A 13,460-nucleotide genomic window follows, 5' to 3' on the forward strand; every position below is an offset into this window, starting at 1 on the left:
AGGGTGTTTGGAGTAGTAAAATTTTAAATAGGGTGGTTAATGAAGACCTCATTGAGAAAAGGAGATTTGAGTTACTACTTGAAGGAATTGAGGGAATGAGCCATATGGACATACGGAGAAAGAATATTAGAGGGAACAGCCAATGAAAAGGATCCAGTGTGACTGGGAAGGGGATGAGGTCCTTGTGTGCCACTGTAAAAGTTTACTTAGACTTTGCTCTGAGTCATATGGGCATACTCTGAGTCAGACGGGAAGCCACTGGAGGGTTCTGAACAGGGGAGTGACATGATCTGGTTTATGATTTGAAAAAGGAGCACTTTCACTGTTGCCTTGAGGGGCAGGAAGATGGAAGAGGGGAGACCACTTAGGGAGCTACCACCATCATCCAGGCCCCGGGAGGTGTTGGCTCAGAGCCGGGTTGGTAGCAGTTAGGGTGGTGAGAACATTTTGAAGAGAAGTAGGGAAGTGATTTCATTTCCTTTTCAAAGAATCACTCTGGCTGCTGAGTAGAGAATAGATTGTAGATGTAAGGGTGGAAGCAGAGAGATCAGCTGGAAGCTACCAGAGTGATCCTAGCAAAGATGAGGGTGATATGACCAGGCTGGGAGCAGTGGCGAGCACTTCCCCATGGTGGCCTTAAGTTAGTCCCAATTTTTCATTATTATAACAAATTTGTCCGTGAATTTTTCATCTACGTATTCCCCAGGCCTTTTTTCTGTTGAATTATCATTTCTTTTGCATAAGTTCTCAGGAGCAGGAGTAGAGAGCCCAGTGAAAGGAATATTCTCTGTCTTTTCATGTATATTTCCACAGGTTCTCTCCAAAGTGTTCGTCCGTCCGTGTGCAGCGACGAACTGTTTTGCCACAACCATTCCTGTTTTGCTGATGAAGAAGGGGATTCAGAACGTATCAAAGCAAAAGGATTTGAACGAAGCCAATTCACTACACCCATTTTCATAGGACATTATGAGGTTGCTCTTCTATTGTTCTTTTTTATTATTTATTTATTTATTTATCTTTAAAAAAAAGTTATTTATTTTTGGCTGCGTTGGGTCTCCGTTGCTGCACGCGGGCTTTCTCTTGTTGCAGCGAGTGGGGGCTACTCTTCGTTGCGGTGCGCGGGCTTCTCATTGCAGTGGCTTCTCTTGTTGTGGAGCACAGGCTCTAGGCCCGCGGGCTTCAGCAGTTGCGGCACTCGGGCTCAGTAGTTGTGGCTCGCGGGCTCTAGAGCACAGGCTCAGTAGTTGTGGCGCACGGGCTTAGTTGCTCCGCGGCACGTGGGATCTTCCCGGACCAGGGCTCGAACCCGTGTCCCCTGCATTGGCAGGCGGATTCTTAACCACCGCAACACCAGGGAAGTCCTCTATTGTTCTTTTTTAAACAAAATGTTTCAAACACACTAAACTATAAAGAATAATGTTACAAACACCCTGTGTTCATACCAAGATTTAACAAGGATTGATATTTTGCCACATTTGCATCTATTATGGCTTTTGATTGCCAAATATTAGTGGCAGACATCTTTGATTCTTGAACCTTCTTTCATGACCCTTACTATGCATCTGACTCTTTCCCTGTTGTTGACCATCATTTCATTTCTGACACCTCCAGCTTTCTTCCATCTTCCTTATTCATTCCCTTATTCATTATTTAACTAAAAAGTTAAGTGTCTGCTGTGTGTCAGAAGTGGGAGTTATGAAATGAGGGTCAGGGGTTGGGTGGTAATGAGTGAGAAGTTTAGAAAGTTTTAAAAGCTGAAAGGTTAATATTTTGTTTTTGAGGCCGTGTCTCAATGTTCCCAAGTCACATAGTCTGTGTCAAAGCAGCCACATCTGAATGTCACGTGCCTAATCACAGAGCTAGTTCGCATCAGGCCTTGCCATTCCTAGTCCTGCTTGCTTTCTAGTGCATCATACTTCTTTCATAAGCAAACTCTTTCCCATTTCTCTGCTAAATCACAGGATCAGACATAATGAGGTTCGGGCATATATTCAAGAAAATTGCTCTGCTCATTCTCTACCTTGCAATAATTCTACCTCTTCCCCACCCCCTCCATCCCCACCTCGACTTCTAGGCTCACCATCTGCCTCTTACTGTGACATACAAGGCATATGATAAACATACTATGAAGGATACAGTTTGGGTGCTACAAACATAAGGCAGCATATCATAGTGGTTACAAATGAGGATGTTAGGCATCTGACAGACCGAGACTGGTATATAAGTTTCCTAGGGTGGCCGTGATAAATTACCACAAACGGGGGCATAAAACAACAGAAATTTATTCTCTCACAGTTCTAGAGGCTAGAAGTCCAAAACTGGCAGGACCATCCAAGCTCCCTCTGAAGGCCCTAGGGAAGACTTGCTCCTGACCTCTTCCTAGCTTCTGGTGGTTGCTGGCCATCCTTGGAATTTCTTGGCTGTGGCCGTATAACTCCAGTCTCTGTCGCCATCTTGACATGGCTTTCTCTGTTTTCTTCCTATGTCTCTGTCTCCAAATGTCCTTCTTCTTATAAGGACACTAATCACTGGGTTTAGGGCCCACTCTAATCCAGGATGATCTTAACTTGATTACATTTGTAAAGACACTGTTTTCAAATAAGGTCACATTCTGAGGTTCCAGTGGACATTTTTTAAAAAATTAATTAATTAATTAATTAATTAATTTATTTATGGCTGTGTTGGGTCTTCGTTTCTGTGCGAGGGCTTTCTCTGTTTGCAACAAGCGGGGGCCACTCTTCATCGCAGTGCGCAGGCCTCTCACTGTCGCGGCCTCTCGTTGCGGAGCACAGGCTCCAGACGTGCAGGCTCAGTAGTTGTGGATCACGGGCCCAGTTGCTCCGCGGCATGTGGGATCTTCCCAGACCAGGGCTCGAACCTGTGTCCCCTGCATTGGCAGGCAGATTCTCAACCACTGCGCCACCAGGGAAGCCCCCCAGTGGACATTTGACAAGATGCTATTCAACTCAGTACAGCTGAATTATAGATTTGCCAATTATTAGCTGTATGAGCTGGGAACAATCAATAAGCATTCCATAAAGATAGCTGTTATAGAAATGCAGAGGGAGGGAAGAGGAAACCATTTCTGACCGATGAGACAACATGAAAGAGGTGCATTTAAACTGGGCCAGAGGATTTTAGTAGGTGAAGTTTAACTGCTGTTTAATGATTTATTCCAACACTTCCTGCCAGATACCAGGTGCTGTGTTGAACAACGAATTCTATTTCAAGTAATCTGAATTATAAATTTCCCGGAAATAGTTGGAGGAGAAAATTGGACAGTTCTGAGCCAGACACTCCTGGGTTTCAATGGCAAAGCGATATGCGGTAGAGTTTAGATGTTTTAACACAGGAGTTTTGTGAAGATTCCAGGAGGTCCTGCCCCCAGGAGTGGCTCGCAGCCTAGGAAGGAAGGACCAGGAGGGTATGGAGTGGTGAGCACGGACCTGAGCAGATACTCTGAGGACATTCGCAAGTGCATCCCAAGACTGAGACATTGCTGGGGCTGATGAGGGAACTGGAGAGAAGGGATCGTTCCCTCTGCCTTCCCACAGAAGACTGATTGGTTTGGAGAATAAGGACAGGCATTTGGTATCAGAGCCCTGCATGTTTATGGGATGAGCTACCTTGGATCTAATCGAGGGGCGGTGATGTCCCATACACCAGCAAGGAGATCTTGAGAAAAGAGCTAGATCTCCTAGTCATACAACTGCCTGGGAAGAAACAATCACTAGCAACTTATTCGCACCCATTCTGAGCCAAGCACCCCACCTCTGCTGTTACAATTTAATCTCTATAACAGTCCTTCCAGGTAGGCTTTGTTAGCCTCAATTTACAGGTGAGAAATCTGAGGCTTAGATGATACGTTTTGCCCAAGCCCACTCCTCTACCAAATAGCAGAATCAGGATTCCAACTCAGCTCTCTCTGATAACAGGGCCAGTGTTCTTAATTACTAGCTGTAGACTGAGCTAATTGCTTTAAGACATAGTGATTCCGAGGAGGTAGAGGATACTCAAACATTCCCGGGGGCAAGGCAAGGTCTGTTCTCTGTGTCTGAGGTCGGAGAAAGAAAAGCCAGCAAACGTATCATGGGATTTTTAAAGTCCCCAAATGCAAAAGAGAACACCCAAAGACTGGCAGGAAGGGAGCTCTCGAGCTCTTAGCGGACCCTGAACTGCAGCCTTATAAGAGCATCCTGCCGTGGGGAAGGCCAAGGAATGCACCCACTGTTCCAGGCCTAGGGATGTCACTGATAGAGCAGGATTCTGAAAGGTAGCTACAGCATAACTGCATAAGGGCAGCCAAAGGTCAGGAATGTAGTAAGAGGACTTCATAGTCTATGGTGAGTTTCTACAAATGTACTGTCCTCTGGTGAATGAAGAGATGGTAACTAGACAGCTTCACATGAGTTCATAGGTTCGTGGTTCTGTCAGTTGGTACCTCAGGGTGTAGAAGGAAACTTGCGAATGAGAACACCTCGTCCTGCTGATGATGCATGAGGCATTGTGTACAACAGTGGTGATGCTGGAAACCAGGAATGGCTCAATAATGCAAGCGGCAGGAGGAAGAAGGTGGTACTGCAAAATGCGGGTTGGATTCCAACGCAGGCATAATTCTGGGAAAGATCTTTAAAGGAGTAGCTCACGCGTGTCCAGAGTGAAAGGGTGGGGATGACCACTGAGAGGCACCATAGCCTCCCTCAAAATCAGTCACTTACCCTGAGCCATGGTTAGAATCAGTGGTTCTTGGTCTGGGCTGCTTATTAGAATCACATGGGTGCTAAAGTCCCACCGCAAACCAACTTTAAAGCCTGAGTAGTGGTAGGGTTTTTTTTTTTTTTTTCTTCTAACAGTTTCAGTGAGATATAATTCACATACCACACAATTCATCTAAAGTATACAATTCGGTGCTTTTTAGTATATTCACAGAATTGTGTAACCATCACCACAATCAATTTTAGAATATTTCATCACTCTTAAAAGAAACCTGTGCCCTTTAGCCTTCATCCTCCTCCCATCTTTCCTAGCCCTAGGCAAACATACATTGACTTTCTGTCTCTATAGATTTGCCTATTCTGGACATTTAATAGAAATGGAATGATACATGACCTTTTGTGTCTGGCTTCTTTTACTTAGCATAATGTTTTCAAGGTTCTTCCACGTTGTAGCAGGAATCAGTGGTTCGTTCCTTTTTATGGCTGAATAAACATTCCGTTGTATGAATATGCCACATTTTATTTATGGATTCATAAACTGGTGAACATTTGGATTATTTCTACTTTTTGGCTATTATAAATAATGCTGTTATTTTGAACATTTGTGTACAAGGTATTGTGTGAACGTGTGCTTTCATTTCTCCTGAGCAGAGACCTAGGAGTGGAATTACTGGGTTACATGGTAACCCTATGTTTTTTGGTTTTTTTAAAAATAATTTTATTTATTGATTTATTTATTTATTTTTGGCTGCGTTGGGTCTTTGCTGCTGCGCTCGGGCTTTCTCTAGTTGCGGCGAGTGGGGGCTACTCTTCGCTGCGGCACGCGGGCTTCTCATTGCAGTGGCTTCTCTTGTTGCGGAGCACGGGCTCTAGGCGCATGGGCTTCAGTAGTTGGGGCTCGTGGGCTCAGTGGTTGTGGCTCATGGACTCTAGAGCACAGCATCAGTAGCTGTGGCGCACGGGCTTAGTTGCTCCGCGGCATGTGGGATCTTCCTGGACCAGGGCTCGAACCCGTGTCCCCTGCATTGGCAGGCGGATTCTTAACCACTGCGCCACCAGGGAAGGCCCGGTAACCCTATGTTTAACCTTTTGAGGAGCAGTGGTGGTTTTGAAAGCTTCCTAGTAATGAGATCATTAGAATCACAGTCAGGGCTGAGAACCAGTGATACTGACAGAATGATGAATCACAGGACACATGTTGGCTGTTTCAGGGAGACATTTGCAGCTTTAGGGAGACATTTCTAATCCCTTAGGGTCTGTGTAGAAGAGTGAGGATGGTTCATAGATGGTTTTCCAGCTATACCCAAGATGCTAGTGATTGCTGTTGACATGCAGGGAAATATGCCTTAGCGCCCTGTTCTCAAATCTATTCAATTCAACATTTATACTAATGACCTCAGTGGATGAATATCTGGAGCAGGAGTTTTCAAACTTTTTTCTAACTGTACAACCCTTTCTTCCAATGAAATCCTCTGTAGAAGCTTAAAAAAAAAAAAAAAAAAGGGAAGCTGTTCTTGGGACCACTGAGGAATGGGCAGATTCTCAGGGCCCTGTCTCCTGACCCTGTAGAAGCCTCCTCTCTCACTTGCTCACCCAGGGCTTTATAGAGTATAGTTTGAAAACCAGTGATCCAGAAGGTACTTTTTAATTAATGTATGGGTAACCCGAAACTAAGAACATAAAATGCTTTTAATAACAGACTCATCAAGATGAACTCTAACAGGAATCAGTATAAAGGTAAACAAAACAAAACAAAAAGGGAACTTCTCTGAAGTGGGTTGTATGGAGAAGTAAAAGGTTTTCTTTCCTGCAAGGTATTCAAAATATCCCAGACAACTTTTTCTATGAGGGAATTCAAAAACCGGAAGGTGAGGTGGTTGGCCTAAGTGATTTTGACACTGCTCCCAATTCTAAGCCTCTGCAAGACCGTGGTGTTCATACTGGCAGAGTCACTTGTACCTGGAGGGTCTCTGCTGGGCAGAGGAAGGGTCTTGGCCTGCAGGATAAAAAGTTGTTGTTTTTCTCCTTTATCTTTCCCCTAATTTTCCTAATCCAGCTCCACTGGGGTTTTGCTTTGAAAAGAGCTGGCATTATACTCCAGTAAAGATGTTAAAAAAAAAAAAAAAAAAAAAAGAGAAAAGAGCTGGCTGTGATAGCAGGGCATATCAGATCTACTATTTTTATTGTATAAAATTTAATCATTATTATTCAGTTAGATTGTAACTTCAATAAAGCCAGCACATTAGTTACTTTTTCAATGCTGCTCCTGGAACAGTGCCTGGCCTATAGTATGTGCTATGGAATGAATGTTTGTGAATCCTCCAGAATTCATATGTTGAAATCCCTCAACATGATCATATTAGGTGGGGCCTTTGGGATGTGATTAGGTCATGAGGGTGGAGCCCTATGAATGGGATGAGTGCCCTTATGACAGAGACTGCCAAGAGCTCTCTTGCTCTTTCTGCCAAGGGAACATACAACGAGAAGTCAGCAGGCTGCCACCTGGAAGGGCTCTCTCTGCAGAACTGGACCATGTTGGCACCCTGACCACAGACTTATAGCTCTAGAACTGGGAGAAATAAAATTCTGTTTTTTATAAGCCACGCAGTCTATGGTAATTTGTTATAACAGCCAAAGGACTAAGACACTAGGTGTACAATAAACACATGTTGAATGACTGATGAAATAAAAGCTACTCGACGTGTATAAAAGTTCAGTTATGCAAAATGGATATGTTCTAGAGATCTGCTGTACAACATTGTGCCTGTGGTTAACAATACTGTATCGTACACCTAAAATTTTATTAAGAGGATAGATCTCACGTTAAGCGTTCTTACCACAATAAAATAAAAAATAAATAATAAAATATTCTTAACGTCTTCACGTCAGCATGCTTTTCCCGTTACCCCCATCCAGTTCTGCAGCTCCGCCCTCAGCAGCCATTCTCCCTTCTGTAACACACCAGGCCACAGCTCAAGGACAAGTCAGTGTTCTGTAACTCTTCCCAGCCTTAGCTCTACACACTTGCCCCATCCCATCCCTTCCTCTCCTCCATCCTGACCTCCATCCTTGTGCTTTCTGACTCACACCTCATTCTCTGGTTTTCAGCCTTACTTCCCTTGGGCTTGAATCATTCCTTTACCATTTACTTTTCTAGTTCAGGCAAGTTTCCTAATTGCTCTGTTCCCCAGGTTTCTCATCAACCCAGGAAAATAGCTTAAATATTGTATGTGAAGGGAAGAGAAGTAAAGGTGGAATGTTGGGAAATACTACCATAAAAAGAATAAGAAATAGCGACATCTGATCTCAGATTGATTGAATGCACATAAAGTGCTTGGTTTCTTGCATACACCACACAGGCAGTAAATATTAGCAATTATCACTTCCATTATTCTTGAGACTTACTGTCATTATTAGCTCATGCTTCAGATCTGATGCTTGTCAGCACCTTCTTCTTGATGATGACCTTGACTCCTCTGGGCCACAAGGCAGCTTCTCCCCTCCACTGTGCTGCCCCGAGGAAACTCAGGCCCCTGGCCACTACCCTTGGGCTGGTTCCCTCTGGGCAGCGCCCACACATTGCTGACCTACCCTTCGAGCAGAAACAAACCTCGCTATTGCTAAAGAGTAGTTGTTGATTCTGTGTTTCCGACCGGGCGTTGTCAGTCATGTCAAGCTGCTAAATGTGAGGATTCACTCACAGCCCTTCAACATCCAAGCAGTGCTGTGCTTTAAACCGCTTGGTGCCAGCTCGAAGATCCCCAAACCCACCACTTGTGATTACCTGGGTTGCTGTCAAAATCAGTTTAGCTCTATCAACCACCTGCAATTTCTTAGAATCTTTGCTGTTTATTTCAACTCTGGGTGGTTCCTACAGTAGTGAAAAGTGTGTCAAACGTTTTAAAATAGGAATAGCATTTTGCTCTTGTTTCAAGAGAAAAGATGATTCCATTGTACTTTTTCTAGGTATGATTCTATTGACAAATGAGCCTGCATCTCTCAGTGTGTATATTATCAGGGCATCTTTGGTAAGCAAATGACCAATTTCAGGACGTTTATTTTAGGAAAAAGGCAGCGACAGGTTGGATTTGTATTTTAGGGAACAATCCCTTGGGCAGCAAGCTGGGGTGAGGGGGTGGGGGGAGGATAGAGAAGTCTAAGACTGGAGCTCGAGAGAAGAGCAGCTTGAAGGCTGAGTCCCTGAGCTCATAAGGAAGGTGTGACTTTGAGAGAATTGGTGGAACTTGCCAGACCCAGATGTGAAGAAACACCCCAACTCTGTTTTCCATAAGAACCCCAATTGTATTTGGCAGCTTCTAATGCTTAGGAATTTACTGACTGTTTGGGGTTACGTTAGGTGACAAATCGCACATCACCCCACAGTCTCGAGCCTCCAAAGCTCAAGTCCTTTCCTTGCTTCTCCAAAAGGGCAGTTTGGTCTCCATCGTCCAACATACTCTGTCATTTACTGAGGCGAATGGTTTATGAGGTCTCGCCTGCTATAATGTGAGCTCCACAGGGCAGAGGTCTTTGTTTTATTTTCTGATGTATCCATGGTGCTTATAATAGTGTTCAGTTTATAGCAGGTGCTGAGTAAATATTTATCGAAACGGAATGAACAAAGAAAAGGCTGTTCGATATATTAAATGCTGCAGAAGTTCAAGTAGAATGAGAACACAGAGAAGATCCCTGGTTTTAGGATAGGAGGTCACTGGTGACCTGAGAGTAATTTCAGCAGAGTGTATTGTGAAAGCAAAAATGAAATGTTGCCATTGTCGTCATTCTAAATTCACTTTTTGGAAAAACATGGTTTGGGGAGGTAAGGAAATAAGGCCACAAGATTAGGCTGGTCTTCTGTATGATATTCTGTTCATTTATCATATTTGGCTCAAAAGGTGAACTATATTGTCCTATATTTGGTGAGGATGATGCCTCGAGAGAAAAATATACCTGGAAATATACAGCTGGTTTCTCAAAGGACTGTTCCATTTGGCCTAAGAGAACTGGAGACAGAGTACAAATAAGCAGAGACGGATATTTCATTTTCATTAGGTAAATAAACAACAAAAATTTTTGTTAATCTATGTAGACATTTCAGGGTCAGATTTCTTCTAGGGATATTTTAGTGCTTGTTGACATAAAATTTCTCTCGCATCTTTGCTCCATCCCCTGACAGAGATGTGTTATGTGTTAAGTGTTGTTTGACAACATCTTAAGTCATGCTCTGACTCCTAGAAACATGCACTTCTTCTAGAAGGAAGCACCTCTTCTAGGGGAATTTATGAACACTGTCAGAGTTGATCTGCAGCTCAACTGGCCATCGTTTTTCTTAGTTGCTCTCAGAGGCATGGATGGAAGATTCTCTGAAGTCATCCTGACTGAGACAGCTGATTGAGACTTAATTCACATGCCAGTCACGTGTTCTGACTTTACCACGCATGCCCTCAAAAATAAAATTTCCTTTTAAATATAAAATTATGGTGGCTATCCCCCCACCAGTGGTTTGGTGGCTAGAAACTGTCCTCTGGCCTGTCCAAGGGTCCCCAGAGCCATCTTGTGGGAAAGCAAGTAGGTCCCTTGTGTTCTTCTGCCCGAGCCTCCTTGTCACTCAGCCACATTGCTGCTGGTGGCCCTCAGGAAATTGCCCCTCTGCTGGGCACAGATGTCTCCGTGGGTACTGCTACTGCTATCACCACTTTAGCCTCTGGGGAGGGGACACCGTTCTGTCCTTTGCTATTCAGGCTAGAAAATAGACAGACCCTTCCCCGAGGTTGTCACAGCATAAAACACACCTTGCTGGAACTTTTAGCATGGATTCGCTCCATGTAAAAATAACAGGAGGAAAGTTCAAAATTGAGAATAATGTAACAACGAATATGAGATGTGCCACTATGTCTTAGGTTATGTTCCCCAGAAGCTTACTCAGAGGCACACATCTGAGTGTGAGTAGTTCACTGGCAGATGATTGGTAGACAGCATTGGTGAAAGTGGAGAAGTCATTCAGGGAAGGGAAGGAAGTCTAGATTGGGTGTATCAATAAGAAGATTACCACTGTGGGCAACTGGGGCTCAGCCCCACTGGGAACCTTTGAGAGACAGTATAGAGCTGCCTGGCCAATATGGTAATCCCTAAGGACACATGGCCGCTGAGCATCTGAAATGTGGCTGATCGGGATTGAGATTTACTCTAAATGTAAAACACCATTGAGTTTCCTCACACTTAGTACAAAAAAATGTAAAACATCTCATTGATGATTTTTGTATTGATTACACATTAACATGATAATATTTTAGGAAAATGGGGTTTAACAAAATATATTATTAAAATTAATTTCACCTGTTTCATTTTACTTTAAAAAAAGGTGGCTACTAGGAAATGTAAAATTCCATCTGTGATTCAAATTATATTTCTATTGAACAGTGCTGGTGTAGGTCATGCCTCAGAATTGTGCTACCTGAAAATTGAAGAAACTGGGTATATTTATCCACTTGCTCCAAATCATCACTGGCTGAATACTCCCCCGGGCGCGTCAACTCCCTGGTACTTCTGGCTGCCCCATGCAGAGCAGAGTGTGCTTCTGAGCTGGAGAGAGCCCCAGGGAGGGAGTCAGTAAGAAGCAGTGCGTGCCAAGGCATTGGGAGGGGCACCAACAGTGCCCGGTACACTCTCTCCTTCTTACCTCCCAAAGCAAAGGCCATCCTAACCAACAAACTCCATCTCCCCAAACAGGGGGGTTCCACTCATGTTCATCCTCAGAGTCTAGGCCTGACTCACCCCAGGGAAAAGCAGAAGGTATTTGCTTATTTTTTGCCCTTCACTCGGCTCTAGGTCAGCTCACCCAAGAAATGATTGACAGGGGAGCCATTGTTACTGGAGGTGAGGTCTGGCATTATGGTCTTCCAAAGACAAAAGAATGCAAAGCCTAATATCAAGACATTTTCCAAGATCTGGGTTCCTCAGTCAACTTTGCAGCAGGACATCCATAGTTCAGCCCAAATTGTGCTGGCCCAAAGCTACTTTTCCTTCTTTGTCCTCCATATAAGGTCCACAAGTCTGTCCTGCGGCCTTCAAGAAACATGAGACCAAGAACACACAACTCAACAATAACAAGCCTCATATTCTGGACACAATTCCTCATCCATATGGAGTGGGATAACATTTTAAAGAATTACTTCTGAATAAATTAAAAAAAAAAAAAAAAGAATTACTTCCGTGTTCTCACATGTGCCCCTCCCCCCAATCCTCACAACCCTTCCAATGCTGGGCTCTCTGATTTTCTTCACTTGCACCCTGAGAATCTTCCTCCTAGCCCGGAAAACTAGATATGTCATCCACTGCTTTAGGGGAAGGTTGTCATTCTTAAACCAGAGGATAAAGGAGGCCAATTTATAGCATTTAAGTTCAAAAGTCACTGGTGCAGGTGAAAGAAAGAACCGGATGCATAACTGCATAATTACAAAGCGATCGCTATCCCCCAGACTAAAGATTCCACAGACTGGGGGAAGGGCAGAGAAGAAGGACCTCAAGGGCAGAAAGAGAGGTAGCTGTGCTCCACTGGAACATGGTACACGGCCCATCAGCTCACATCCCTGGAGCCCTAACCTGTCCTGAGGACCTAGATTCGATGTCCTGTTCACCTGTGGTGGAGATTGCTCATGGGCTGCAGTCACAGCGGTGATTAGCTTGGTCCAAAGCCCAGCACCTGTGCCCCAGGATTTTGTTCAGCTCTCTGCCCCACCCATACCTTGTGTGAAGCTCTTTTCCAACAGCCCAGGACACATAAAATCCTCAGGATCAAAATCTTGGTCATCTAGAGGTCTTCCTGGAGTAGTACCTGGGCAAATAGTACCATGGGACCAGACAGAATTGGCCCGAAACCTCTCAAAAAGCCAGGCCAGTTGCAGACACACACCTGCATCATTAGGAAATATGTCTCCGTCCACAGTTATGACAACTCCTTACATGAATGTGCAGAGAAGCTTTTCTCCTTGAAGCCACCTTGTTATTAAATTCCCCACCCCCAGGGTATTGAATAGGCTTCCCACAACAGAGGAGGAGTTTGCTCAAAGGTAAATCAATTGAAAAAATAGCTTAAAAAACCCCCAAGGTATGATCTCACCTGGTGTCATCTTGTATCACATACGCCTGGGCTAAATAGCCAGGAAGCTCTCTGGATGAGTCAGAAATAGTCAGCGAGAAAGGCAGAAGTCTGTGTGAGCTGGCTTCATAATTACCCACGGAAACGTGTGTCTTGGGTACGTTCAGGATACACTGTCTAGTTTGGTTGAGGTGGTTGGATTCGGTGGGTACATTCCAAGAATTGTTTTCTCAGGCCCCAAGATCGAAGAAGAGGAAAGCGGAAAGCTGCCCCCAGGACTTGTGTAGCATTAGGCATCCTTAGGCCAATTTAGGGCAGTAAAAATTTCTCTGTCATTGACTCATGACTGCTGCTTTAGATCTACTAACACTGGAAACAAGTGTTTAATGCCCTAGTGACCCAGCAAATATTTCCGAGAGCAGCCTCTTGTATTTTATGCTTCCAGTGCTAGGTGACTGTGAGTTAATGACGGAGAAGACAGATGGAAAGTATCTGGACAATTGAAAGGAAATGACAATAAACTGCTTCTCAGATATTGTTGGAGCCTGGAGCACACCATCTGTTGCCTAAGGTAAATATCTCTTCGGGTGATCCCCAGCCGCATTTCCCCTCCTCTGCACCCTGAACCGGCTGCCACGCCCATGCAA

Source organism: Balaenoptera musculus, chromosome 1 (genome assembly GCF_009873245.2).
Source record: "Balaenoptera musculus isolate JJ_BM4_2016_0621 chromosome 1, mBalMus1.pri.v3, whole genome shotgun sequence".
Taxonomy (NCBI): Eukaryota; Metazoa; Chordata; class Mammalia; order Artiodactyla; family Balaenopteridae; genus Balaenoptera; species Balaenoptera musculus.